The sequence below is a fragment of the Phyllobates terribilis genome, unplaced genomic scaffold (assembly GCF_046119375.1).
Source record: "Phyllobates terribilis strain yellow unplaced genomic scaffold, ASM4611937v1 Scaffold_123__1_contigs__length_5148117, whole genome shotgun sequence".
NCBI classification, from domain to species: Eukaryota; Metazoa; Chordata; class Amphibia; order Anura; family Dendrobatidae; genus Phyllobates; species Phyllobates terribilis.
Genome location: NW_027362883.1, coordinates 741,214 through 768,167, shown reverse-complemented (window position 1 = coordinate 768,167; position 26,954 = coordinate 741,214). Strand labels below are relative to the sequence as shown.

General features: G+C 43.8%; 16 non-coding genes and 1 pseudogene across 16 annotated transcripts; all 17 read right to left on the bottom strand.

Annotated features, from left to right (window-relative positions):
* Positions 1-841: 841 nt before the first annotated feature.
* LOC141202982 (U2 spliceosomal RNA) lies at positions 842-1,032 on the bottom strand. The gene has a single exon (XR_012274126.1). It is a non-coding gene; the product is annotated as a U2 spliceosomal RNA (small nuclear RNA).
* Positions 1,033-2,150: 1,118 nt separating this feature from the next.
* On the bottom strand, positions 2,151-2,342 carry LOC141202462 (U2 spliceosomal RNA). The gene has a single exon (XR_012273734.1). It is a non-coding gene; the product is annotated as a U2 spliceosomal RNA (small nuclear RNA).
* A 1,115-nt stretch (positions 2,343-3,457) lies between these two features.
* On the bottom strand, positions 3,458-3,649 carry LOC141202230 (U2 spliceosomal RNA). Its single transcript, XR_012273511.1, has one exon. It is a non-coding gene; the product is annotated as a U2 spliceosomal RNA (small nuclear RNA).
* Positions 3,650-4,766: 1,117 nt separating this feature from the next.
* LOC141202241 (U2 spliceosomal RNA) lies at positions 4,767-4,957 on the bottom strand. The gene has a single exon (XR_012273521.1). It is a non-coding gene; the product is annotated as a U2 spliceosomal RNA (small nuclear RNA).
* Positions 4,958-6,074: 1,117 nt separating this feature from the next.
* Positions 6,075-6,265, bottom strand: LOC141202204 (U2 spliceosomal RNA). Its single transcript, XR_012273486.1, has one exon. It is a non-coding gene; the product is annotated as a U2 spliceosomal RNA (small nuclear RNA).
* A 1,116-nt stretch (positions 6,266-7,381) lies between these two features.
* On the bottom strand, positions 7,382-7,572 carry LOC141202472 (U2 spliceosomal RNA). The gene has a single exon (XR_012273744.1). It is a non-coding gene; the product is annotated as a U2 spliceosomal RNA (small nuclear RNA).
* Positions 7,573-8,687: 1,115 nt separating this feature from the next.
* On the bottom strand, positions 8,688-8,877 carry LOC141202405 (U2 spliceosomal RNA). The gene has a single exon (XR_012273679.1). It is a non-coding gene; the product is annotated as a U2 spliceosomal RNA (small nuclear RNA).
* A 1,097-nt stretch (positions 8,878-9,974) lies between these two features.
* Positions 9,975-10,165, bottom strand: LOC141202981 (U2 spliceosomal RNA). The gene has a single exon (XR_012274125.1). It is a non-coding gene; the product is annotated as a U2 spliceosomal RNA (small nuclear RNA).
* A 1,115-nt stretch (positions 10,166-11,280) lies between these two features.
* On the bottom strand, positions 11,281-11,465 carry LOC141202631 (U2 spliceosomal RNA). Its single transcript, XR_012273859.1, has one exon. It is a non-coding gene; the product is annotated as a U2 spliceosomal RNA (small nuclear RNA).
* A 793-nt stretch (positions 11,466-12,258) lies between these two features.
* On the bottom strand, positions 12,259-12,350 carry LOC141202703 (U2 spliceosomal RNA; annotated as a pseudogene).
* Positions 12,351-13,465: 1,115 nt separating this feature from the next.
* Positions 13,466-13,656, bottom strand: LOC141202979 (U2 spliceosomal RNA). The gene has a single exon (XR_012274124.1). It is a non-coding gene; the product is annotated as a U2 spliceosomal RNA (small nuclear RNA).
* A 1,115-nt stretch (positions 13,657-14,771) lies between these two features.
* On the bottom strand, positions 14,772-14,962 carry LOC141202977 (U2 spliceosomal RNA). Its single transcript, XR_012274122.1, has one exon. It is a non-coding gene; the product is annotated as a U2 spliceosomal RNA (small nuclear RNA).
* Positions 14,963-16,077: 1,115 nt separating this feature from the next.
* Positions 16,078-16,268, bottom strand: LOC141202275 (U2 spliceosomal RNA). The gene has a single exon (XR_012273553.1). It is a non-coding gene; the product is annotated as a U2 spliceosomal RNA (small nuclear RNA).
* A 1,115-nt stretch (positions 16,269-17,383) lies between these two features.
* LOC141202976 (U2 spliceosomal RNA) lies at positions 17,384-17,574 on the bottom strand. Its single transcript, XR_012274121.1, has one exon. It is a non-coding gene; the product is annotated as a U2 spliceosomal RNA (small nuclear RNA).
* A 1,112-nt stretch (positions 17,575-18,686) lies between these two features.
* On the bottom strand, positions 18,687-18,874 carry LOC141202550 (U2 spliceosomal RNA). Its single transcript, XR_012273807.1, has one exon. It is a non-coding gene; the product is annotated as a U2 spliceosomal RNA (small nuclear RNA).
* A 6,393-nt stretch (positions 18,875-25,267) lies between these two features.
* Positions 25,268-25,458, bottom strand: LOC141202975 (U2 spliceosomal RNA). The gene has a single exon (XR_012274120.1). It is a non-coding gene; the product is annotated as a U2 spliceosomal RNA (small nuclear RNA).
* Positions 25,459-26,570: 1,112 nt separating this feature from the next.
* On the bottom strand, positions 26,571-26,761 carry LOC141202821 (U2 spliceosomal RNA). The gene has a single exon (XR_012273973.1). It is a non-coding gene; the product is annotated as a U2 spliceosomal RNA (small nuclear RNA).
* Positions 26,762-26,954: the final 193 nt, after the last annotated feature.

Here is a 26,954-nt window from a genome sequence, read left to right as displayed (position 1 = left end):
GCAGCTGTCTACCCTTAGCAGGAGGGCTCCTGATTACATACCTCTCCTGCTGCTGCTGCTGCTGGCTGTCCAGCAGCAGACTGAAGGTGGCTGCTGCTGTGCACAGGTATATAAAGGCTCAGAGCCTATTATGACACGCGCAGCCAGCGTTCCATTGCCACATTCCATCTACTGCAGGCAGGATACCTGGCTGGCTGAATGTCGCTGAGAAGCTCACAGAGACCGCCATAAGCAACAGTTTAACAGAATGCCACAGACTAATCAACCAAACTTTTTGGGTTGGGTTCTCTTTTATAGTCTGCAGGCATTAAATGAAAGAAGTCAGTGTTCCAGCAGAAGGAGACAACGTTTCAGAAAAGGCATTGTAGCAAACCAAAAAAAGAAATTTTAAGCGCAGCAGAGTAACCAGCGCACATACCTGTTAGCTCAGGTGAGTTTAAAAGGCTGCTGTTGATAACAAGGGCATTTGCTAAATAGATGGTGTGTGTGCAACAATATACTGAAAGGGTCAATTATATTGTGCAGCTTATCTCACCACCTGTAGTTATTTAGGTGAAAGCTCCAAAATGCTTGCCTAATATGTCTGTTTATCCAAAAGGAAGTAAAAAGGGAGAGCTAGAAAGATAGCATTGCATCACATTACATGGCAATGCAATGCACAGTTGCTGAAGTTGAACCAAAATGAGGCTTGTAATCTGGCTTCTGCAACTTTGAACATGAAAAATCCAATTAGGAGAAGAAAAGCAAAGCCAAAGAGTCCATCCAAAAATCCGACAAACAAGCAAAATGAACAAAAAACATTGAATTCAATTCTTTCTGATTTTAGAAACTGCATTAAAAGAAGGGGTGCACCGGTCCTGGAGATACTGCAATACCAGGTCAATGCGTGGAGTGGACAGAGCAAGCTCTTTTTCCATCTCCCTGTTCTAAAAATCCATTTAATATATGGTCCCCAGATAGGGGACGTATCAGATATTAAACTGATAAGAACAGATACTACACTTGATCTTAGCCAAAAGGCCGAGAAGCGATAACAGAATTGGTTTCAAACTACGGAGCCACCCAAGGATCCTGAAAAGTCCATTTGTGGAGATGAGCTCCTGGACTCCCGTTAAGAAGACATGTTGTCAACCTCTAGATCCCTTACATGCCTGCACTTTTCGGCTTGCTGCTGCTGCAATCCACGCGTTTTAGATCTGCATAACTCCACCTCTTTAAACACAGCACCTTCACCCCCTGCTGTTCCCACCTGCCTCAACACCGTTGGAAGGGAGGAGAACCAATTAAGGCGGGGGGTGGGGTGGAACGAGCAGCTGTCTACCCTTAGCAGGAGGGCTCCTGATTACATACCTCTCCTGCTGCTGCTGCTGCTGGCTGTCCAGCAGCAGACTGAAGGTGGCTGCTGCTGTGCACAGGTATATAAAGGCTCAGAGCCTATTATGACACGCGCAGCCAGCGTTCCATTGCCACATTCCAACTACTGCAGGCAGGATACCTGGCTGGCTGAATGTCGCTGAGAAGCTCACAGAGACCGCCATAAGCAACAGTTTAACAGAATGCCACAGACTAATCAACCAAACTTTTTGGGTTGGGTTCTCTTTTATAGTCTGCAGGCATTAAAATGAAAGAAGTCAGTGTTCCAGCAGAAGGAGACAACGTTTCAGAAAAGGCATTGTAGCAAACCAAAAAAGAAATTTAAGCGCAGCAGAGTAACCAGCGCACATACCTGTTAGCTCAGGTGAGTTTAAAAGGCTGCTGTTGATAACAAGGGCATTTGCTAAATAGATGGTGTGTGTGCAACAATATACTGAAAGGTCAATTATATTGTGCAGCTTATCTCACCACCTGTAGTTATTTAGGTGAAAGCTCCAAAATGCTTGCCTAATATGTCTGTTTATCCAAAAGGAAGTAAAAAGGGAGAGCTTAGAAAGATAGCATTGCATCACAATTACATGGCAATGCAATGCACAGTTGCTGAAGTTGAACCAAAATGAGCTTGTAATCTGGCTTCTGCAACTTTGAACATGAAAAATCCAATGAGGAGAAGAAAAGCAAAGCCAAAGAGTCCATCCCAAAATCCGACAAACAAGCAAAATGAACAAAAAACATTGAATTCAATTCTTTCTGATTTTAGAAAACTGCATTAAAAGAAGGGGTGCACCGGTCCTGGAGATACTGCAATACCAGGTCAATGCGTGGAGTGGACAGAGCAAGCTCTTTTTCCATCTCCCTGTTCTAAAAATCCATTTAATATATGGTCCCCAGATAGGGGACGTATCAGATAATTAAACTGATAAGAACAGATTCTACACTTGATCTTAGCCAAAAGGCCGAGAAGCGATAACCAGAATTGGTTTCAAACTACGGAGCCACCAAGGATCCTGAAAAGTCCATTTGTGGAGATGAGCTCCTGGACTCCCGTTAAGAAGACATGTTGTCAACCTCTAGATCCCTTACATGCCTGCACTTTTTCGGCTTGCTGCTGCTGCAATCCACGCGTTTTAGATCTGCATAACTCCACCTCTTTAAACACAGCACCTTCACCCCCTGCTGTTCCCACCCGCCTCAACACCGTTGGAAGGGAGGAGAACCAATTAAGGCGGGGGGTGGGTGGAACGAGCAGCTGTCTACCCTTAGCAGGAGGGCTCCTGATTACATACCTCTCTTGCTGCTGCTGCTGCTGGCTGTCCAGCAGCAGACTGAAGGTGGCTGCTGCTGTGCACAGGTATATAAAGGCTCAGAGCCTATTATGACACGCGCAGCCAGCGTTCCATTGCCACATTCCATCTACTGCAGGCAGGATACCTGGCTGGCTGAATGTCGCTGAGAAGCTCACAGAGACCGCCATAAGCAACAGTTTAACAGAATGCACAGACTAATCAACCAAACTTTTTGGGTTGGGTTCTCTTTTATAGTCTGCCAGGCATTAAATGAAAGAAGTCAGTGTTCCAGCAGAAGGAGACAACGTTTCAGAAAAGGCATTGTAGCAAACCAAAAAAGAAATTTTAAGCGCAGCAGAGTAACCAGCGCACATACCTGTTAGCTCAGGTGAGTTTAAAAGGCTGCTGTTGATAACAAGGGCATTTGCTAAATAGATGGTGTGTGTGCAACAATATACTGAAAGGTCAATTATATTGTGCAGCTTATCTCACCACCTGTAGTTATTTAGGGGGAAAGCTCCAAAATGCTTGCCTAATATGTCTGTTTATCCAAAAGGAAGTAAAAAGGGAGAGCTAGAAAGATAGCATTGCATCACATTACATGGCAATGCAATGCACAGTTGCTGAAGTTGAACCAAAATGAGCTTGTAATCTGGCTTCTGCAACTTTGAACATGAAAAATCCAATGAGGAGAAGAAAAGCAAAGCCAAAGAGTCCATCCCAAAATCCGACAAACAAGCAAAATGAACAAAAAACATTGAATTCAATTCTTTCTGATTTTAGAAACTGCATTAAAGAAGGGGTGCACCGGTCCTGGAGATACTGCAATACCAGGTCAATGCGTGGAGTGGACAGAGCAAGCTCTTTTTTCCATCTCCCTGTTCTAAAAATCCATTTAATATATGGTCCCCAGATAGGGGACGTATCAGATATTAAACTGATAAGAACAGATACTACACTTGATCTTAGCCAAAAGGCCGAGAAGCGATAACCAGAATTGGTTTCAACTACGGAGCCACCCAAGGATCCTGAAAAGTCCATTTGTGGAGATGAGCTCCTTGGACTCCCGTTAAGAAGACATGTTGTCAACCTCTAGATCCCTTACATGCCTGCCACTTTTCGGCTTGCTGCTGCTGAAATCCACGCGTTTTAGATCTGCATAAACTCCACCTCTTTAAAACACAGCACCTTCACCCCCTGCTGTTCCCACCCGCCTCAACACCGTTGGAAGGGAGGAGAACCAATTAAGGCGGGGGTGGGGGTGAAACGAGCAGCTGTCTACCCTTAGCAGGAGGGGCTCCTGATTACATACCTCTCCTGCTGCTGCTGCTGCTGGCTGTCCAGCAGCAGACTGAAGGTGGCTGCTGCTGTGCACAGGTATATAAAGGCTCAGAGCCTATTATGACACGCGCAGCCAGCGTTTCATTGCCACATTCCATCTACTGCAGGCAGGATACCTGGCTGGCTGAATGTCGCTGAGAAGCTCACAGAGACCGCCATAAGCAACAGTTTAACAGAATGCCACAGACTAATCAACCAAACTTTTTGGGTTGGGTTCTCTTTTATAGTCTGCAGGCATTAAATGAAAGAAGTCAGTGTTCCAGCAGAAGGAGACAACGTTTCAGAAAAGGCATTGTAGCAAACCAAAAAAGAAATTTTAAGCGCAGCAGAGTAACCAGCGCACATACCTGTTAGCTCAGGTGAGTTTAAAAGGCTGCTGTTGATAACAAGGCATTTGCTAAATAGATGGTGTGTGTGCAACAATATACTGAAAGGTCAATTATATTGTGCAGCTTATCTCACCACCTGTAGTTATTTAGGTGAAAGCTCCAAAATGCTTGCCTAATATGTCTGTTTATCCAAAAGGAAGTAAAAAGGGAGAGCTAGAAAGATAGCATTGCATCACATTACATGGCAATGCAATGCACAGTTGCTGAAGTTGAACCAAAATGAGCTTGTAATCTGGCTTCTGCAACTTTGAACATGAAAAATCCAATGAGGAGAAGAAAAGCAAAGCCAAAGAGTCCATCCCAAAATCCGACAAACAAGCAAAATGAACAAAAAACATTGAATTCAATTCTTTCTGATTTTAGAAACTGCATTAAAGAAGGGTGCACCGGTCCTGGAGATACTGCAATACCAGGTCAATGCGTGGAGTGGACAGAGCAAGCTCTTTTTCCTTCTCCCTGTTCTAAAAATCCATTTAATATATGGTCCCCAGATAGGGGACGTATCAGATATTAAACTGATAAGAACAGATACTACACTTGATCTTAGCCAAAAGGCCGAGAAGCGATAACCAGAATTGGTTTCAAACTACGGAGCCACCCAAGGATCCTGAAAAGTCATTTGTGGAGATGAGCTCCTGGACTCCCGTTAAGAAGACATGTTGTCAACCTCTAGATCCCTTACATGCCTGCACTTTTCGGCTTGCTGCTGCTGCAATCCACGCGTTTTAGATCTGCATAACTCCACCTCTTTAAACACAGCACCTTCACCCCCTGCTGTTCCCACCCGCCTCAACACCGTTGGAAGGGAGGAGAACCAATTAAGGCGGGGGGTGGGGTGGACGAGCAGCTGTCTACCCTTAGCAGGAGGGGCTCCTGATTACATACCTCTCCTGCTGCTGCTGCTGCTGGCTGTCCAGCAGCAGACTGAAGGTGGCTGCTGCTGTGCACAGGTATATAAAGGCTCAGAGCCTATTATGACACGCGCAGCCAGCGTTCCATTGCCACATTCCATCTACTGCAGGCAGGATACCTGGCTGGCTGAATGTCGCTGAGAAGCTCACAGAGACCGCCATAAGCAACAGTTTAACAGAATGCCCACAGACTAATCAACCAAACTTTTTGGGTTGGGTTCTCTTTTATAGTCTGCAGGCATTAAATGAAAAGAAGTCAGTGTTCCAGCAGAAGGAGACAACGTTTCAGAAAAGGCATTGTAGCAAACCAAAAAAGAAATTTTAAGCGCAGCAGAGTAACCACGCGCACATACCTGTTAGCTCAGGTGAGTTTAAAAGGTGCTGTTGATAACAAGGGCATTTGCTAAATAGATGGTGTGTGTGCAACAATATACTGAAAGGTCAATTATATTGTGCAGCTTATCTCACCACCTGTAGTTATTTAGGTGAAAGCTCCAAAATGCTTGCCTAATATGTCTGTTTATCCAAAAGGAAGTAAAAAGGGAGAGCTAGAAAGATAGCATTGCATCACATTACATGGCAATGCAATGCACAGTTGCTGAAGTTGAACCAAAATGAGCTTGTAATCTGGCTTCTGCAACTTTGAACATGAAAAATCCAATGAGGAGAAGAAAAGCCAAAGCCAAAGAGTCCATCCCAAAATCCGACAAACAAGCAAAATGAACAAAAAACATTGAATTCAATTCTTTCTGATTTTAGAAACTGCATTAAAGAAGGGGTGCACCGGTCCTGGAGATACTGCAATACCAGGTCAATGCATGGAGTGGACAGAGCAAGCTCTTTTTCCATCTCCCTGTTCTAAAAATCCATTTAATATATGGTCCCCAGATAGGGGACGTATCAGATATTAAACTGATAAGAACAGATACTACACTTGATCTTAGCCAAAAGGCCGAGAAGCGATAACCAGAATTGGTTTCAAAACTACGAGCCACCCAAGGATCCTGAAAAGTCCATTTGTGGGAGATGAGCTCTGGACTCCCGTTAAGAAGACATGTTGTCAACCTCTAGATCCCTTACATGCCTGCACTTTTCGGCTTGCTGCTGCTGCAATCCACGCGTTTTAGATCTGCATAACTCCACCTCTTTAAACACAGCACCTTCACCCCCTGCTGTTCCCACCCGCCTCAACACCGTTGGAAGGGAGGAGAACCAATTAAGGCGGGGGGTGGGGTGGAACGAGCAGCTGTCTACCCTTAGCAGGAGGGCTCCTGATTACATACCTCTCCTGCTGCTGCTGCTGCTGGCTGTCCAGCAGCAGACTGAAGGTGGCTGCTGCTGTGCACAGGTATATAAAGGCTCAGAGCCTATTATGACACGCGCAGCCAGCGTTCCATTGCCACATTCCATCTACTGCAGGCAGGATACCTGGCTGGCTGAATGGCGCTGAGAAGCTCACAGAGACCTCCATAAGCCAACAGTTTAACAGAATGCCACAGACTAATCAACCAAACTTTTTGGGTTGGGTTCTCTTTTATAGTCTGCAGGCATAAATGAAAGAAGTCAGTGTTCCAGCAGAAGGAGACAACGTTTCAGAAAAGCATTGTAGCAAACCAAAAAAGAAATTTTAAGCGCAGCAGAGTAACCAGCGCACATACCTGTTAGCTCAGGTGAGTTTTAAAAGGCTGCTGTTGATAACAAGGGCATTTGCTAAATAGATGGTGTGTGTGCAACAATATAACTGAAAGGTCAATTATATTGTGCAGCTTATCTCACCACCTGTAGTTATTTAGTGAAAGCTCCAAAATGCTTGCCTAATATGTCTGTTTTATCCAAAATGGAAGTAAAAAGGGAGAGCTAGAAAGATAGCATTGCATCACATTACATGGCAATGCAATGCACAGTTGCTGAAGTTGAACCAAAATGAGCTTGTAATCTGGCTTCTGCAACTTTGAACATGAAAAATCCAATGAGGAGAAGAAAAGCAAAGCCAAAGAGTCCATCCCAAAATCCGACAAACAAGCAAAATGACAAAAAACATTGAATTCAATTCTTTCTGATTTTAGAAACTGCATTAAAGAAGGGGTGCACCGGTCCTGGAGATACTGCAATACCAGTCAATGCGTGGAGTGGACAGAGCAAGCTCTTTTTCCATCTCCCTGTTCTAAAAATCCATTTAATATATGGTCCCCAGATAGGGGACGTATCAGATATTAAACTGGATAAGAACAGATACTACACTTGATCTTAGCCAAAAGGCCGAGAAGCGATAACCAGAATTGGTTTCAAAACTACGGAGCCCACCCAAGGATCCTGAAAAGTCCATTTGTGGAGATGAGCTCCTGGACTCCCGTTAAGAAGACATGTTGTCAACCTCAGATCCCTTACATGCCTGCACTTTTCGGCTTGCTGCTGCTGCAATCCACGCGTTTTAGATCTGCATAACTCCACCTCTTTAAACACAGCACCTTCACCCCCTGCTGTTCCCACCCGCCTCAACACCGTTGGAAGGGAGGAGAACCAATTAAGGCGGGGGGTGGGGAGGAACGAGCAGCTGTCTACCCTTAGCAGGAGGGCTCCTGATTACATACCTCTCCTGCTGCTGCTGCTGCTGGCTGTCCAGCAGCAGACTGAAGGTGGCTGCTGCTGTGCACAGGTATATAAAGGCTCAGAGCCTATTATGACACGCGCAGCCAGCGTTCCATTGCCACATTCCATCTACTGCAGGCAGGATACCTGGCTGGCTGAATGTCGCTGAGAAGCTCACAGAGACCGCCATAAGCAACAGTTTAACAGAATGCCACAGACTAATCAACCAAACTTTTTGGGTTGGTCTCTTTTTATAGTCTGCAGGCATTAAATGAAAGAAGTCAGTGTTCCAGCAGAAGGAGACAACGTTTCAGAAAAGGCATTGTAGGCAAACCAAAAAGAAATTTTAAGCGCAGCAGAGTAACCAGCGCACATACCTGTTAGCTCAGGTGAGTTTAAAAGGCTGCTGTTGATAACAAGGGCATTTGCTAAATAGATGGTGTGTGTGCAACAATATACTGAAAGGTCAATTATATTGTGCAGCTTATCTCACCACCTGTAGTTATTTAGGTGAAAGCTCCAAAATGCTTGCCTAATATGTCTGTTTATCCAAAAGGAAGTAAAAAGGGAGAGCTAGAAAGATAGCATTGCATCACATTACATGGCAATGCAATGCACAGCTGCTGAAGTTGAACCAAAATGAGCTTGTAATCTGGCTTCTGCAACTTTGAACATGAAAAATCCAATGAGGAGAAGAAAAGCAAAGCCAAAGAGTCCATCCCAAAATCCGACAAACAAGCAAAATGAACAAAAAACATTGAATTCAATTCTTTCTGATTTTTAGAAACTGCATTAAAGAAGGGTGCACCGGTCCTGGAGATACTGCAATACCAGGTCAATGCGTGGAGTGGACAGAGCAAGCTCTTTTTCCATCTCCCTGTTCTAAAAATCCATTTAATATATGGTCCCCAGATAGGGACGTATCAGATATTAAACTGATAAGAACAGATACTACACTTGATCTTAGCCAAAAGGCCGAGAAGCGATAACCAGAATTGGTTTCAAACTACGGAGCCACCCAAGGATCCTGAAAAGTCCATTTGTGGAGATGAGCTCCCTGGACTCCCGTTAAGAAGACATGTTGTCAACCTCTAGATCCCTTACATGCCTGCACTTTCGGCTTGCTGGCTGCTGCAATCCACGCGTTTTAGATCTGCATAACTCCACCTCTTTAAACACAGCACCTTCACCCCCTGCTGTTCCCACCCGCCTCAACACCGTTGGAAGGGAGGAGAACCAATTAAGGCGGGGGGTGGGGGTGGAACGAGCAGCTGTCTACCCTTAGCAGGAGGGCTCCTGATTACATACCTCTCCTGCTGCTGCTGCTGCTGGCTGCCAGCAGCAGACTGAAGGTGGCTGCTGCTGTGCACAGGTATATAAAGGCTCAGAGCCTATTATGACACGCGCAGCCAGCGTCCATTGCCACATTCCATCTACTGCAGGCAGGATACCTGGCTGGCTGAATGTCGCTGAGAAGCTCACAGAGACCGCCATAAGCAACAGTTTAACAGAATGCCACAGACTAATCAACCAAACTTTTGGGTTGGGTTCTCTTTTATAGTCTGCAGGCATTAATGAAAGAAGTCAGTGTTCCAGGCAGAAGGAGACAACGTTTCAGAAAAGGCATTGTAGCAAACCAAAAAAGGAAAATTTTAAGCGCAGCAGAGTACCAGCGCACCATACCTGTTAGCTCAGGTGAGTAACAAGGGCATTTGCTAAATAGATGGTGTGTGTGCAACAATATACTGAAAGGTCAATTATATTGTGCAGCTTATCTCACCACCTGTAGTTATTTAGGTGAAAGCTCCAAAATGCTTGCCTAATATGTCTGTTTATCCAAAAGGAAGTAAAAAGGGAGAGCTAGAAAGATAGCATTGCATCACATTACATGGCAATGCAATGCACAGCTGCTGAAGTTGAACCAAAATGAGCTTGTAATCTGGCTTCTGCAACTTTGAACATGAAAAATCCAATGAGGAGAAGAAAAGCAAAGCCAAAGAGTCCATCCCAAAATCCGACAAACAAGCAAAATGAACAAAAAACATTGAATTCAATTCTTTCTGATTTTAGAAACTGCATTAAAGAAGGGGTGCACCGGTCCTGGAGATACTGCAATACCAGGTCAATGCGTGGAGTGGACAGAGCAAGCTCTTTTTCCATCTCCCTGTTCTAAAAATCCATTTAATATATGGTCCCCAGATAGGGGACGTATCAGATATTAAACTGATAAGAACAGATACTACACTTGATCTTAGCCAAAAGGCCGAGAAGCGATAACCAGAATTGGTTTCAAACTACGGAGCCACCCAAGGATCCTGAAAAGTCCATTTGTGGAGATGAGCTCCTGGACTCCCGTTAAGAAGACATGTTGTCAACCTCTAGATCCCTTACATGCCTGCACTTTTCGGCTTGCTGCTGCTGCAATCCACGCGTTTTAGATCTGCATAACTCCACCTCTTTAAACACAGCACCTTCACCCCCTGCTGTTCCCACCCGCCTCAACACCGTTGGAAGGGAGGAGAACCAATTAAGGCGGGGGGTGGGGTGGAACGAGCAGCTGTCTACCCTTAGCAGGAGGGCTCCTGATTACATACCTCTCCTGCTGCTGCTGCTGCTGGCTGTCCAGCAGCAGACTGAAGGTGGCTGCTGCTGTGCACAGGTATATAAAGGCTCAGAGCCTATTATGACACGCGCAGCCAGCGTTCCATTGCCACATTCCATCTACTGCAGGCAGGATACCTGGCTGGCTGAATGTCGCTGAGAAGCTCACAGAGACCGCCATAAGCAACAGTTTAACAGAATGCCACAGACTAATCAACCAAACTTTTTGGGTTGGGTTCTCTTTTATAGTCTGCAGGCATTAAATGAAAGAAGTCAGTGTTCCAGCAGAAGGAGACAACGTTTCAGAAAAGGCATTGTAGCAAACCAAAAAAGAAATTTTAAGCGCAGCAGAGTAACCAGCGCACATACCTGTTAGCTCAGGTGAGTTTAAAAGGCTGCTGTTGATAACAAGGGCATTTGCTAAATAGATGGTGTGTGTGCAACAATATACTGAAAGGTCAATTATATTGTGCAGCTTATCTCACCACCTGTAGTTATTTAGGTGAAAGCTCCAAAATGCTTGCCTAATATGTCTGTTTATCCAAAAGGAAGTAAAAAGGGAGAGCTAAAGAGATAGCATTGCATCACATTACATGGCAATGCAATGCACAGTTGCTGAAGTTGAACCAAAATGAGCTTGTACTCTGGCTTCTGCAACTTTGAACATGAAAAATCCAATGAGGAGAAGAAAAGCAAAGCCAAAGAGTCCATCCCAAAATCCGACAAACAAGCAAAATGAACAAAAAACATTGAATTCAATTCTTTCTGATTTTAGAAACTGCATTAAAGAAGGGGTGCACCGGTCCTGGAGATACTGCAATACCAGGTCAATGCGTGGAGTGGACAGAGCAAGCTCTTTTTCCATCTCCCTGTTCTAAAAATCCATTTAATATATGGTCCCCAGATAGGGGACGTATCAGATATTAAACTGATAAGAACAGATTTTTTTTTTTTTTTTTTATCGAAAGCCCGAATTCGTGTACAAAACCCGAGTGCGCTTACAAAAGTGACAAGTGCCACAAAAAAAGTGCACTAGGATGCTGGTCTTCTTGAAACCCTCTCCAAAAGGAGAAGGGTCCCCCAAACCATTCCCCGTCCCTCCGAGCCAAAAGGCCACAGCGAGGAACAGGGACAAAAAGCCACCTCCAGCCGAAGCCAGAGGCGACCCAATCTTACCCCCAGCACCTGCCCGAGTTCTCACCCGAGCAAGGCACTGGGAGCCAAAGACTGTGCTCCCCTCCCGGAAGAGGGGAGCCAACAACGCTCTCCTCCCGAAAGAGGAGAGCCAGGGGGGTTCAGGGGGGAGCGGAACCTGATGGCCACACACTCCCCCCCTAGACCTGCCAAGAGAGGAACCCGTAAGGGAACCGCATCCCGACAAAATCCTAGTAGGACGTGACACACGTGAATAAGTGGACACACAGTGACAAAGAAATTAAATAAATAGTGAAGGTTTCACAGTATAATACTGCCCGGACCTTCGACCGGGAATTGAAAAATTCCCCATCCTAAGGCCAGAAGGCCCGGAATAAGGGTGTGTGCGAAGAAAGAAAATTTGAAGTGCTTGTGCAAATGTGCCATAAACTCAAGTGGGGTTCCCAATCCCAGTGAGTTAAGGCACCCCAGGGTCACCACTCCTGGGGCACTTCACACTTCGGGCTTTCGATCTTCCCGGCCCAATGGCGTCGATCCTGGGGGGCCATGCTTTCCACCAGATGACTATATTAGCCACCTGGCGTACTAACAAGCGCCTAAACCCTAGTGTGCATAATGTATCAATCTACTAGGGCGGCCAACATCCAAAACCGCCTTTTCAAAAGATACTACACTTGATCTTAGCCAAAAGGCCGAGAAGCGATAACCAGAATTGGTTTCAAACTACGGAGCCACCCAAGGATCCTGAAAAGTCCATTTGTGGAGATGAGCTCCTGGACTCCCGTTAAGAAGACATGTTGTCAACCTCTAGATCCCTTACATGCCTGCACTTTTCGGCTTGCTGCTGCTGCAATCCACGCGTTTTAGATCTGCATAACTCCACCTCTTTAAACACAGCACCTTCACCCCCTGCTGTTCCCACCCGCCTCAACACCGTTGGAAGGGAGGAGAACCAATTAAGGCGGGGGGTGGGGTGGAACGAGCAGCTGTCTACCCTTAGCAGGAGGGCTCCTGATTACATACCTCTCCTGCTGCTGCTGCTGCTGGCTGTCCAGCAGCAGACTGAAGGTGTCTGCTGCTGTGCACAGGTATATAAAGGCTCAGAGCCTATTATGACACGCGCAGCCAGCGTTCCATTGCCACATTCCATCTACTGCAGGCAGGATACCTGGCTGGCTGAATGTCGCTGAGAAGCTCACAGAGACCGCCATAAGCAACAGTTTAACAGAATGCCACAGACTAATCAACCAAACTTTTTGGGTTAGGTTCTCTTTTATAGTCTGCAGGCATTAAATGAAAGAAGTCAGTGTTCCAGCAGAAGGAGACAACGTTTCAGAAAAGGCATTGTAGCAAACCAAAAAAGAAATTTTAAGCGCAGCAGAGTAACCAGCGCACATACCTGTTAGCTCAGGTGAGTTTAAAAGGCTGCTGTTGATAACAAGGGCATTTGCTAAATAGATGGTGTGTGTGCAACAATATACTGAAAGGTCAATTATATTGTGCAGCTTATCTCACCACCTGTAGTTATTTAGGTGAAAGCTCCAAAATGCTTGCCTAATATGTCTGTTTATCCAAAAGGAAGTAAAAAGGGAGAGCTAAAGAGATAGCATTGCATCACATTACATGGCAATGCAATGCACAGTTGCTGAAGTTGAACCAAAATGAGCTTGTAATCTGGCTTCTGCAACTTTGAACATGAAAAATCCAATGAGGAGAAGAAAAGCAAAGCCAAAGAGTCCATCCCAAAATCCGACAAACAAGCAAAATGAACAAAAAACATTGAATTCAATTCTTTCTGATTTTAGAAACTGCATTAAAGAAGGGGTGCACCGGTCCTGGAGATACTGCAATACCAGGTCAATGCGTGGAGTGGACAGAGCAAGCTCTTTTTCCATCTCCCTGTTCTAAAAATCCATTTAATATATGGTCCCCAGATAGGGGACGTATCAGATATTAAACTGATAAGAACAGATACTACACTTGATCTTAGCCAAAAGGCCGAGAAGCGATAACCAGAATTGGTTTCAAACTACGGAGCCACCCAAGGATCCTGAAAAGTCCATTTGTGGAGATGAGCTCCTGGACTCCCGTTAAGAAGACATGTTGTCAACCTCTAGATCCCTTACATGCCTGCACTTTTCGGCTTGCTGCTGCTGCAATCCACGCGTTTTAGATCTGCATAACTCCACCTCTTTAAACACAGCACCTTCACCCCCTGCTGTTCCCACCCGCCTCAACACCGTTGGAAGGGAGGAGAACCAATTAAGGCGGGGGGTGGGGTGGAACGAGCAGCTGTCTACCCTTAGCAGGAGGGCTCCTGATTACATACCTCTCCTGCTGCTGCTGCTGCTGGCTGTCCAGCAGCAGACTGAAGGTGGCTGCTGCTGTGCACAGGTATATAAAGGCTCAGAGCCTATTATGACACGCGCAGCCAGCGTTCCATTGCCACATTCCATCTACTGCAGGCAGGATACCTGGCTGGCTGAATGTCGCTGAGAAGCTCACAGAGACCGCCATAAGCAACAGTTTAACAGAATGCCACAGACTAATCAACCAAACTTTTTGGGTTGGGTTCTCTTTTATAGTCTGCAGGCATTAAATGAAAGAAGTCAGTGTTCCAGCAGAAGGAGACAACGTTTCAGAAAAGGCATTGTAGCAAACCAAAAAAGAAATTTTAAGCGCAACAGAGTAACCAGCGCACATACCTGTTAGCTCAGGTGAGTTTAAAAGGCTGCTGTTGATAACAAGGGCATTTGCTAAATAGATGGTGTGTGTGCAACAATATACTGAAAGGTCAATTATATTGTGCAGCTTATCTCACCACCTGTAGTTATTTAGGTGAAAGCTCCAAAATGCTTGCCTAATATGTCTGTTTATCCAAAAGGAAGTAAAAAGGGAGAGCTAGAAAGATAGCATTGCATCACATTACATGGCAATGCAATGCACAGTTGCTGAAGTTGAACCAAAATGAGCTTGTAATCTGGCTTCTGCAACTTTGAACATGAAAAATCCAATGAGGAGAAGAAAAGCAAAGCCAAAGAGTCCATCCCAAAATCCGACAAACAAGCAAAATGAACAAAAAACATTGAATTCAATTCTTTCTGATTTTAGAAACTGCATTAAAGAAGGGGTGCACCGGTCCTGGAGATACTGCAATACCAGGTCAATGCGTGGAGTGGACAGAGCAAGCTCTTTTTCCATCTCCCTGTTCTAAAAATCCATTTAATATATGGTCCCCAGATAGGGGACGTATCAGATATTAAACTGATAAGAACAGATACTACACTTGATCTTAGCCAAAAGGCCGAGAAGCGATAACCAGAATTGGTTTCAAACTACGGAGCCACCCAAGGATCCTGAAAAGTCCATTTGTGGAGATGAGCTCCTGGACTCCCGTTAAGAAGACATGTTGTCAACCTCTAGATCCCTTACATGCCTGCACTTTTCGGCTTGCTGCTGCTGCAATCCACGCGTTTTAGATCTGCATAACTCCACCTCTTTAAACACAGCACCTTCACACCCTGCTGTTCCCACCCGCCTCAACACCGTTGGAAGGGAGGAGAACCAATTAAGGCGGGGGGTGGGGTGGAACGAGCAGCTGTCTACCCTTAGCAGGAGGGCTCCTGATTACATACCTCTCCTGCTGCTGCTGCTGCTGGCTGTCCAGCAGCAGACTGAAGGTGGCTGCTGCTGTGCACAGGTATATAAAGGCTCAGAGCCTATTATGACACGCGCAGCCAGCGTTCCATTGCCACATTCCATCTACTGCAGGCAGGATACCTGGCTGGCTGAATGTCGCTGAGAAGCTCACAGAGACCGCCATAAGCAACAGTTTAACAGAATGCCACAGACTAATCAACCAAACTTTTTGGGTTGGGTTCTCTTTTATAGTCTGCAGGCATTAAATGAAAGAAGTCAGTGTTCCAGCAGAAGGAGACAACGTTTCAGAAAAGGCATTGTAGCAAACCAAAAAAGAAATTTTAAGCGCAGCAGAGTAACCAGCGCACATACCTGTTAGCTCAGGTGAGTTTAAAAGGCTGCTGTTGATAACAAGGGCATTTGCTAAATAGATGGTGTGTGTGCAACAATATACTGAAAGGTCAATTATATTGTGCAGCTTATCTCACCACCTGTAGTTATTTAGGTGAAAGCTCCAAAATGCTTGCCTAATATGTCTGTTTATCCAAAAGGAAGTAAAAAGGGAGAGCTAGAAAGATAGCATTGCATCACATTACATGGCAATGCAATGCACAGTTGCTGAAGTTGAACCAAAATGAGCTTGTAATCTGGCTTCTGCAACTTTGAACATGAAAAATCCAATGAGGAGAAGAAAAGCAAAGCCAAAGAGTCCATCCCAAAATCCGACAAACAAGCAAAATGAACAAAAAACATTGAATTCAATTCTTTCTGATTTTAGAAACTGCATTAAAGAAGGGGTGCACCGGTCCTGGAGATACTGCAATACCAGGTCAATGCGTGGAGTGGACAGAGCAAGCTCTTTTTCCATCTCCCTGTTCTAAAAATCCATTTAATATATGGTCCCCAGATAGGGAACGTATCAGATATTAAACTGATAAGAACAGATACTACACTTGATCTTAGCCAAAAGGCCGAGAAGCGATAACCAGAATTGGTTTCAAACTACGGAGCCACCCAAGGATCCTGAAAAGTCCATTTGTGGAGATGAGCTCCTGGACTCCCGTTAAGAAGACATGTTGTCAACCTCTAGATCCCTTACATGCCTGCACTTTTCGGCTTGCTGCTGCTGCAATCCACGCGTTTTAGATCTGCATAACTCCACCTCTTTAAACACAGCACCTTCACCCCCTGCTGTTCCCACCCGCCTCAACACCGTTGGAAGGGAGGAGAACCAATTAAGGCGGGGGGTGGGGTGGAACGAGCAGCTGTTTACCCTTAGCAGGAGGGCTCCTGATTACATACCTCTCCTGCTGCTGCTGCTGCTGGCTGTCCAGCAGCAGACTGAAGGTGGCTGCTGCTGTGCACAGGTATATAAAGGCTCAGAGCCTATTATGACACGCGCAGCCAGCGTTCCATTGCCACATTCCATCTACTGCAGGCAGGATACCTGGCTGGCTGAATGTCACTGAGAAGCTCACAGAGACCGCCATAAGCAACAGTTTAACAGAATGCCACAGACTAATCAACCAAACTTTTTGGGTTGGGTTCTCTTTTATAGTCTGCAGGCATTAAATGAAAGAAGTCAGTGTTCCAGCAGAAGGAGACAACGTTTCAGAAAAGGCATTGTAGCAAACCAAAAAAGAAATTTTAAGCGCAGCAGAGTAACCAGCGCACATACCTGTTAGCTCAGGTGAGTTTAAAAGGCTGCTGTTGATAACAAGGGCATTTGCTAAATAGATGGTGTGTGTGCAACAATATACTGAAAGGTCAATTATATTGTGCAGCTTATCTCACCACCTGTAGTTATTTAGGTGAAAGCTCCAAAATGCTTGCCTAATATGTCTGTTTATCCAAAAGGAAGTAAAAAGGGAGAGCTAGAAAAATAGCATTGCATCACATTACATGGCAATGCAATGCACAGTTGCTGAAGTTGAACCAAAATGAGCTTGTAATCTGGCTTCTGCAACTTTGAACATGAAAAATCCAATGAGGAGAAGAAAAGCAAAGCCAAAGAGTCCATCCCAAAATCCGACAAACAAGCAAAATGAACAAAAAATATTGAATTCAATTCTTTCTGATTTTAGAAACTGCATTAAAGAAGGGGTGCACCGGTCCTGGAGATACTGCAATACCAGGTCAATGCGTGGAGTGGACAGAGCAAGCTCTTTTTCCATCTCCCTGTTCTAAAAATCCATTTAATATATGGTCCCCAGATAGGGGACGTATCAGATATTAAACTGATAAGAACAGATACTACACTTGATCTTAGCCAAAAGGCCGAGAAGCGATAACCAGAATTGGTTTCAAACTACGGAGCCACCCAAGGATCCTGAAAAGTCCATTTGTGGAGATGAGCTCCTGGACTCCCGTTAAGAAGACATGTTGTCAACCTCTAGATCCCTTACATGCCTGCACTTTTCGGCTTGCTGCTGCTGCAATCCACGCGTTTTAGATCTGCATAACTCCACCTCTTTAAACACAGCACCTTCACCCCCTGCTGTTCCCACCCGCCTCAACACCGTTGGAAGGGAGGAGAACCAATTAAGGCGGGGGGTGGGGTGGAACGAGCAGCTGTCTACCCTTAGCAGGAGGGCTCCTGATTACATACCTCTCCTGCTGCTGCTGCTGGCTGTCCAGCAGCAGACTGAAGGTGGCTGCTGCTGTGCACAGTTATATAAAGGCTCAGAGCCTATTATGACACGCGCAGCCAGCGTTCCATTGCCACATTCCATCTACTGCAGGCAGGATACCTGGCTGGCTGAATGTCGCTGAGAAGCTCACAGAGACCGCCATAAGCAACAGTTTAACAGAATGCCACAGACTAATCAACCAAACTTTTTGGGTTGGGTTCTCTTTTATAGTCTGCAGGCATTAAATGAAAGAAGTCAGTGTTCCAGCAGAAGGAGACAACGTTTCAGAAAAGGCATTGTAGCAAACCAAAAAAGAAATTTTAAGCGCAGCAGAGTAACCAGCGCACATACCTGTTAGCTCAGGTGAGTTTAAAAGGCTGCTGTTGATAACAAGGGCATTTGCTAAATAGATGGTGTGTGTGCAACAATATACTGAAAGGTCAATTATATTGTGCAGCTTATCTCACCACCTGTAGTTATTTAGGTGAAAGCTCCAAAATGCTTGCCTAATATGTCTGTTTATCCAAAAGGAAGTAAAAAGGGAGAGCTAGAAAGATAGCATTGCATCACATTACATGGCAATGCAATGCACAGTTGCTGAAGTTGAACCAAAATGAGCTTGTAATCTGGCTTCTGCAACTTTGAACATGAAAAATCCAATGAGGAGAAGAAAAGCAAAGCCAAAGAGTCCATCCCAAAATCCGACAAACAAGCAAAATGAACAAAAAACATTGAATTCAATTCTTTCTGATTTTAGAAACTGCATTAAAGAAGGGGTGCACCGGTCCTGGAGATACTGCAATACCAGGTCAATGCGTGGAGTGGACAGAGCAAGCTCTTTTTCCATCTCCCTGTTCTAAAAATCCATTTAATATATGGTCCCCAGATAGGGGACGTATCAGATATTAAACTGATAAGAACAGATTTTTTTTTAATTTGGCTATCCCCTGCAGAGGGATAAAACCATTTATTAAAACTTTAACAAATTACAAGCATAATTACACAAATACCAAACGTTAAAAGACAAATGAAATTTACAAAACAAAAAAATACAAAGATTTTAAATAATTAGGTTCCATTGGTCAACAAGCCATTTTTTGGAAATATGTAAATTCTTCTTTTTGTCAATTAAATAATAAGTATACATTTCACATAAACATAAACTTAAAACATCATTCACTGATAAAACATCTTGTTTAAAAATAGCAATGTTGCGCGCTTTCCAGAGAGATGACTTGGCGCAGTTCACTGTCTTCCAAGCCATTGTGTACTGGTCCATTGTGGGGCATTCCATAAGTCCGTATAGCACAGTTTTATATGTAAAGTCCTTGAGGTCTGCCACCCTTTCCAGTAGGGGGAGCAGTCTTCTCCAGAAATCCTTTGCAAAATTACATGTCCATAATAGATGTTCCACCGTTTCCTCATCTTGGCATCCGGCTCTTGGGCAGATGGCAGACCTCACAAATCCTCTTCTGTATTGGAATGCCCGGCAAGGAAGACAGCGGTGCATGCAACTCCAAGCCAGATCTCTCTGTTCATTAAAAAGATAAAAAACGTTAATCATTTTCCAGATAGACATAGATTTGTCATCATCATATCTGTCAACATTACATATTTCCTCACTTTTACGTATTTCTTTAATTAGTTTCTTACTATTTCTTAATTCCTCTATTTTCTTAGTCCCTAAATTAAAATCGGACACTATTTTCCTTAAAATCTCATAATGCGTCGACAAATTAAAAGCATGGGGCACAGATATATTAATTTCATACCATCCAAACTTTCTCATAAAAAATCCTGTATTAAAACGCATAAAAAAGGACCAATAGTGATTCTTAAAAAGGGCATTAAAACAGTAAACGAACAGATGGATTAAAAGAAACCTATTAAAATCTGGAAAATCTTTACCACCTTTTACTTTTGATTTCATCACGATTTCTCTTTTCAGCTTTTCCATTTTTGAGTTCCAAAAGAAGGTAAAACAGGTTTTGGTTATCTTTTTTAAAACATTAACAGGCGGGGGGAAAACCATGCTAAGATACAATAAAAGAGGTAAAATCACCATCTTTAAAACCAATACTTTACCCTCCATTGTAAGTCTCCTCATGTTCCACATACATATTTTCGTATTTACTTTCTGTGTAACTGTTTCCCAACTATTATAACCATCATTATTTTCAGTGAATGATATACCTAAAATGGAAATGGATTCGGAGACATTAATTGGTACATCACGTAAAATCATCCCCCCAACACTTAAAATGTTACACTTATTAAAATTGATTTTAAAACCAGAAGCTAGGCAAAAGGATTGCACTTGATGGAGAGTGGCCGTAAGTGATGGTGCATCTGTACACAAGACCGCCACGTCATCCATGTAGCCTACAACCTTGGCCTCCAAACCACCGCTTCCAGGCAGAGGGACACCGCATATCTGTTTATTTTGGCGTATTGCACATAACATTGGTTCCAGTGCACAGATAAACAGTAGGGGGGACAGAGGGCATCCCTGTTTCACCCCTGACCGTAAAAATACCTCTTGTGTCTTAAAACCATTCACTAAAATCTTACTTGTACAATCCTTGTAAAATGCTTTAAGCGATAGTAAAAACCCTTCTGGTATGCCCATTTTCTCTAAAACTTTAAAAAGATAAAAGTGTGAGACACGGTCAAATGCTTTTTCAAAATCAATAGATAAAATCGCCATTTTCCCCTTTCTGTCTTTCACATCCTCAATACAGTCTTTCACTAAATTCAGATTGTCCCATATACTGCGCCCCGGCACCCCACACACTTGATTAGAATGAATAACTTTGCTGATGACTTCTTTTAGACGATTTGCACAAATTTTAGCCATTATTTTATAGTCACAATTTAAAAGTGTTATTGGTCTCCAGTTTTCTAATTTTGATTTATCACCTTTTTTGTATAGGAGGGAGACTTCACCTTTCTTCCAGGAATTTAATAAAACCTTATTATTAAAAACCTCAGTAAACAAATAAAACAAATCATCTTTTAAAATATCATAAAAACATACATAAAATTCTATTGGGATGCCATCAGGACCAGGGACCTTTCCAGTTTTAAAACTTTTAATAGTTTTTAACACTTCTTGTTCCGTTAAAACTTGGGATAAAAACTCTTGGGATGCGGGATCTAAAACAGCTGTTAGTCCTTGCAGCGAATCATCCATTAATTTATTATCTATATTTTTTCCATTAAAAAGATTAGAAAAAAAAACCTCAACTTTACCCAGCATATTTTTTATATTATTCTCACCATCTATATGGTCAATTATCACTTTTTCTTTTTTATTTTTCCTAAAAAAATATCTGGAACACTTTTCATTTTCTTCTATATGTTGTACTCTAGAACGAAAAATTATCTCTTTTCCTTTTTGTTCTAGCCATTTTGAAATCTCTTCTTTTAAGTTTGAAATATCAAGTTGTACATCTATCCCATTGTCTCTGAGCTTAAATAATGTTTGTAGGCGGGTATTTAAAATTCTATATTCTTCATATTTTTCTTTGGCTCTACATATACTCTTTTTAATAAAAAAGTCTTTTATTTTTACTTTCATTCTATCCCACCATACACTCATAGTCTCATTTGTTTTTTTCCCTTTTCTACATTTCCTATAAAACTCAAAAAATTCTGATAAAATCTGCGGGTCGGTTAAAAGGGATACGTTCATTTTCCAGCTTTTCTTACCACATTTTTTGTTGTCATTTACTTTTATGGTAAAGGATAAAAGTTTATGGTCTGAAAATATATTAGTTAAAACTTCACATTTGGCAGGTATTGTCTTATCTGAACCAAAAATAAAATCAATCCTAGAGCTACAATTAGCATTGCTCCAAGTGAAACCGGCGTCCTCTGGGCTGTCACTATGACACTCTTTATATATGTCTATCAATTTAGCATCTTTGACTATATCATGTAGCATACCTGAGGTTTTATCGTAGTTCCTGCTTACAGAGCTGGAGCGCCGGTTTTCACCTTTTAAAACACAATTAAAATCCCCTGCTAAGATAAAAGGTTCAGAGTTATTAATAAATAATGGTAAAAGATCAAGCATTTCGGCTCTTTCATTTTTCTCTGGGGATCCATAAAAATTTAAAAACTGCCATCTAATACCATCAATAAAAGCTTTCACTAATAAAATACGACCTGGTAAAATTTCCTGAATAAAATCAATTAAAACGTTCCCTTTAAAAAGTATGGCTACACCCGCTGATCCTGCAGCATTCGATCCGGACCAGACAGATGGCCCACACTTCCACTCATCTTTATATTTTTGATATGACATTTCATGTGGGATATTACATTCTTGCAGAAAAAATACAGATGCAGTAAAACACGTAAAAAAATTAAAAAGAGCAGTTCTTCTCGTGTTAGATTTTATGCCTCTCACGTTGAGGGAAATACCTTTGTGTTCAGCCATCATTAGAAAATGTAGAAATTTTACTTAGGTAACTAAGAGCAACGGATTTACCTGTCCGATGAACCTGATCAGACCACTGGGCTTGCGCCTCCCTCCTCATCTGATAGTATCGTCACGAGAGTCTCCGTGGAGGAGGAAAGATTACCACATTTATATAAACCCGACGCTACACTGGCATAGCTCGGAGGGCTGGCTGGCAGAACCCGCTGGGTCTCCATTGGCTGGCCATGCAGTTCCTCATCAGGTGGGTCCCCGAGGGGTTCCGCCGCCCCTGTTTGACCTGTAGAAGGTCGTCCTATAGGAGGAGGTTGCGCACAAGGCAGAGCCTCTGACTCTTCAGAGGCAGCAAGATCCCGGTCCCCACCTGTAGCAGCGGAGACCGAAACCCCTGAGGGTCCAGCGTCCACGTCCCCTTCTGGAGAAGTGTCCATCTGTTCACCTCCTGCTGCCTCCTCCGAACCACCCTTTTTCTTTTTCTTAGGACCCACCTTTATTCACTCAGCGCCCTCAGCACTAGGAGACCCAGACTGGGCATGGGCTTCTGTGTCGGCCTTTTGCCGGTCCCTTTTGACCTTACCAGTAGTGCCCTTCTGCTCCTTCTCAGCCCTCCTTTTGGACTCCCGCAGGTCCTGCAGCCAGGTTTTGGGATTTGGTATTTTACCTGTCATAGACTCTGGAGACACTTCACTATTTGGTACGCCCTTATTGTCTCCAGAGGCTCCAGGTTGTTGTTCCTCCTCCTGAGGGGTGGTCTGATCTTTTGGTCCTTGGTCGGACGTCTTGGACTTCCCCTTTTGCTCATCTTCCCGAAATCTGTGAGGACAAGAAAAATAAAAGTGACCTGGAGTCTGGCAAAAACTGCATTTCTTTTCCTTAGGGCATTCTTTTGTCTCATGTTCTTCACTAGCACAATTTCTACATGATACATGACAGTTTTCTTTTGAATGACCATAGCGCCCACAATTTCTGCAATATACTGGCATCCCAGAAAAGAAGAAATCCCCATTTGTTTGCCCAATTTTGAAACGGGCAGGGGGGAGCCGTATACCACCTGGTGTATTTGGATCTCTTGTACACTTCACAAGGAATTTCCACTTAGATGTCCATATGTTATATTCGTTTAATATCTTCCCAATACATTTAACACTTTTAAAATAAATTGCTAGAAATGACATTACTTCTGGAGCAGAAACAAAGGGCGAAAATATTTTTACAATAACCAGTCTTACCTCATCCAGGACGTGCTCAACAATTTGTATCCCTTTCAAAACAGGACTATTTTCAACTTTTTTTAACTTTTCTAGTACATCTCTAAAAATACCTTCTCCGGTGAATGTGATGTCATAGTCACCTCTTCTGGGATAATCCTGGATGGAGAGAATTTCATTCCTTTGTACGCCAAGAAGGTTCCTGAGCACGTCCTGGACTACATACCCTAATTTCCTCATATCCGAGCCACCCGCCGTGAAGTGAACTCGGATAGAGTTTTTTAGCCTCGCATAAAGAGGCACGAGGTTAGGGTAAACCTCCATGGAAAAACGCAACAAGGTTGCAAATTGCAGCCGCTTGCAATCTGCGCTCCCAGTGTTCTTGCAGCGAAAAACACCTGGAAGCTGGGGGATCGCAACTCGTTACCCTGGGACTAAGCCCTCTCCCTAATAGCAGCAAGCAGGTTAAGTCCACCAAAGTGGACGATCCTGCCAGGCCAAGGAGAGGGGTACCCGAGTGCCCTTCAACCACAATCTCCTGCAATAAAGCACTTGATCTTAGCCAAAAGGCCGAGAAGCGATAACCAGAATTGGTTTCAAACTACGGAGCCACCCAAGGATCCTGAAAAGTCCATTTGTGGAGATGAGCTCCTGGACTCCCGTTAAGAAGACATGTTGTCAACCTCTAGATCCCTTACATGCCTGCACTTTTCGGCTTGCTGCTGCTGCAATCCACGCGTTTTAGATCTGCATAACTCCACCTCTTTAAACACAGCACCTTCACCCCCTGCTGTTCCCACCCGCCTCAACACCGTTGGAAGGGAGGAGAACCAATTAAGGCGGGGGGTGGGGTGGAACGAGCAGCTGTCTACCCTTAGCAGGAGGGCTGCTGATTACATACCTCTCCTGCTGCTGCTGCTGCTGCTGGCTGTCCAGCAGCAGACTGAAGGTGGCTGCTGCTGTGCACAGGTATATAAAGGCTCAGAGCCTATTATGACACGCGCAGCCAGCGTTCCATTGCCACATTCCATCTACTGCAGGCAGGATACCTGGCTGGCTGAATGTCGCTGAGAAGCTCACAGAGACCGCCATAAGCAACAGTTTAACAGAATGCCACAGACTAATCAACCAAACTTTTTGGGTTGGGTTCTCTTTTATAGTCTGCAGGCATTAAATGAAAGAAGTCAGTGTTCCAGCAGAGGGAGACAACGTTTCAGAAAAGGCATTGTAGCAAACCAAAAAAGAAATTTTAAGCGCAGCAGAGTAACCAGCGCACATACCTGTTAGCTCAGGTGAGTTTAAAAGGCTGCTGTTGATAACAAGGGCATTTGCTAAATAGATGGTGTGTGTGCAACAATATACTGAAAGGTCAATTATATTGTGCAGCTTATCTCACCACCTGTAGTTATTTAAGTGAAAGCTCCAAAATGCTTGCCTAATATGTCTGTTTATCCAAAAGGAAGTAAAAAGGGAGAGCTAGAAAGATAGCATTTCATTACATTACATGGCAATGCAATGCACAGTTGCTGAAGTTGAACCAAAATGAGCTTGTAATCTGGCTTCTGCAACTTTGAACATGAAAAATCCAATGAGGAGAAGAAAAGCAAAGCCAAAGAGTCCATCCCAAAATCCGACAAACAAGCAAAATGAACAAAAAACATTGAATTCAATTCTTTCTGATTTTAGAAACTGCATTAAAGAAGGGGTGCACCGGTCCTGGAGATACTGCAATACCAGGTCAATGCGTGGAGTGGACAGAGCAAGCTCTTTTTCCATCTCCCTGTTCTAAAAATCCATTTAATATATGGTCCCCAGATAGGGGACGTATCAGATATTAAACTGATAAGAACAGATACTACACTTGATCTTAGCCAAAAGGCCGAGAAGCGATAACCAGAATTGGTTTCAAACTACGGAGCCACCCAAGGATCCTGAAAAGTCCATTTGTGGAGATGAGCTCCTGGACTCCCGTTAAGAAGACATGTTGTCAACCTCTAGATCCCTTACATGCCTGCACTTTTCGGCTTGCTGCTGCTGCAATCCACGCGTTTTAGATCTGCATAACTCCACCTCTTTAAACACAGCACCTTCACCCCCTGCTGTTCCCACCCGCCTCAACACCGTTGGAAGGGAGGAGAACCAATTAAGGCGGGGGGTGGGGTGGAACGAGCAGCTGTCTACCCTTAGCAGGAGGGCTGCTGATTACATACCTCTCCTGCTGCTGCTGCTGGCTGTCCAGCAGCAGACTGAAGGTGGCTGCTGCTGTGCGCAGGTATATAAAGGCTCAGAGCCTATTATGACACGCGCAGCCAGCGTTCCATTGCCACATTCCATCTACTGCAGGCAGGATACCTGGCTGGCTGAATGTCGCTGAGAAGCTCACAGAGACCGCCATAAGCAACAGTTTAACAGAATGCCACAGACTAATCAACCAAACTTTTTGGGTTGGGTTCTCTTTTATAGTCTGCAGGCATTAAATGAAAGAAGTCAGTGTTCCAGCAGAGGGAGACAACGTTTCAGAAAAGGCATTGTAGCAAACCAAAAAAGAAATTTTAAGCGCAGCAGAGTAACCAGCGCACATACCTGTTAGCTCAGGTGAGTTTAAAAGGCTGCTGTTGATAACAAGGGCATTTGCTAAATAGATGGTGTGTGTGCAACAATATACTGAAAGGTCAATTATATTGTGCAGCTTATCTCACCACCTGTAGTTATTTAGGTGAAAGCTCCAAAATGCTTGCCTAATATGTCTGTTTATCCAAAAGGAAGTAAAAAGGGAGAGATAGAAAGATAGCATTTCATTACATTACATGGCAATGCAATGCACAGTTGCTGAAGTTGAACCAAAATGAGCTTGTAATCTGGCTTCTGCAACTTTGAACATGAAAAATCCAATGAGGAGAAGAAAAGCAAAGCCAAAGAGTCCATCCCAAAATCCGACAAACAAGCAAAATGAACAAAAAACATTGAATTCAATTCTTTCTGATTTTAGAAACTGCATTAAAGAAGGGGTGCACCGGTCCTGGAGATACTGCAATACCAGGTCAATGCGTGGAGTGGATAGAGCAAGCTCTTTTTCCATCTCCCTGTTCTAAAAATCCATTTAATATATGGTCCCCAGATAGGGGACGTATCAGATATTAAACTGATAAGAACAGATACTACACTTGATCTTAGCCAAAAGGCCGAGAAGCGATAACCAGAATTGGTTTCAAACTACGGAGCCACCCAAGGATCCTGAAAAGTCCATTTGTGGAGATGAGCTCCTGGACTCCCGTTAAGAAGACATGTTGTCAACCTCTAGATCCCTTACATGCCTGCACTTTTCGGCTTGCTGCTGCTGCAATCCACGCGTTTTAGATCTGCATAACTCCACCTCTTTAAACACAG